We start from the raw sequence: 641 nt of genomic DNA, 5'->3' as shown, positions 1-641 counted from the left end.
CCCCACCAAAGGGGCCCCCGCAGGGGGCCCCCCCCGCCAGAGGGGCCCCCGTACTAGAGGGGCCCCCCACCAGAGGGGCCCCCGTAGGGGGGCCCCCTATGAGAGGGGCCCCCTGGGTAGGGGCCCCCTGACGGTGAGCCCCCTTAAGAGAGGAAACCAGGAGAGGGGCCCCCTTGGGGGCCCCAGGGGGGGCCCCCAGGGGGGCCCCTACCCGGGGGGCTCCCTCTCGGGGGCCCCTTTGTTTGTATTGTATTTGTTTGAGGGCCCATCTAAGACAATGCGGAATGTGGGCGGAGGTATGGGTACGGAGACAAAGGGGCCCCCCCCCTTGTTGCTGTATATATTGTTGTATATTATTATTTATATTATTATTAATATTATTTATATTATTATTATTATTTATTTTATTTATTTTATTAGTTTTATTATTTTTATTTGTTGATAGATAGAAAGTTTGTTGGGGGGTTCTTGCTGGGTGGTTGGGGGGTATATGAAGGAAACTAAAATTTATATCAGCAGATAAAAGCGGAGATAAATTATAAAAAGCAGCAACAGAAGAACCATCAGAATATAAATATATTTCGTCAGGCAACACAGACTCATCATCGTAAGAAATGCCAGCGTCCTGCTGCTGCTGCTGC

At 50.7% G+C, this 641-nt stretch overlaps 1 protein-coding gene across 1 annotated transcript in view; it reads right to left on the bottom strand.

Moving 5' to 3' along the window:
• The window catches only part of EMH_0008270 (uncharacterized protein), a gene marked incomplete at both ends in the record, with an annotated part of 3664 nt that overhangs the window by 1450 nt on the left and 1573 nt on the right, over window positions 1-641 (bottom strand). The gene's annotated exons all lie outside the window — the stretch shown is intronic.

This window comes from Eimeria mitis, genomic scaffold (assembly GCF_000499745.2).
Source record: "Eimeria mitis Houghton genomic scaffold, Emh_scaff331, whole genome shotgun sequence".
Taxonomy (NCBI): Eukaryota; Apicomplexa; class Conoidasida; order Eucoccidiorida; family Eimeriidae; genus Eimeria; species Eimeria mitis.
The sequence above is the reverse complement of the archived record's forward strand: the minus strand, read 5'-3'. Positions and strand labels throughout refer to the sequence as shown.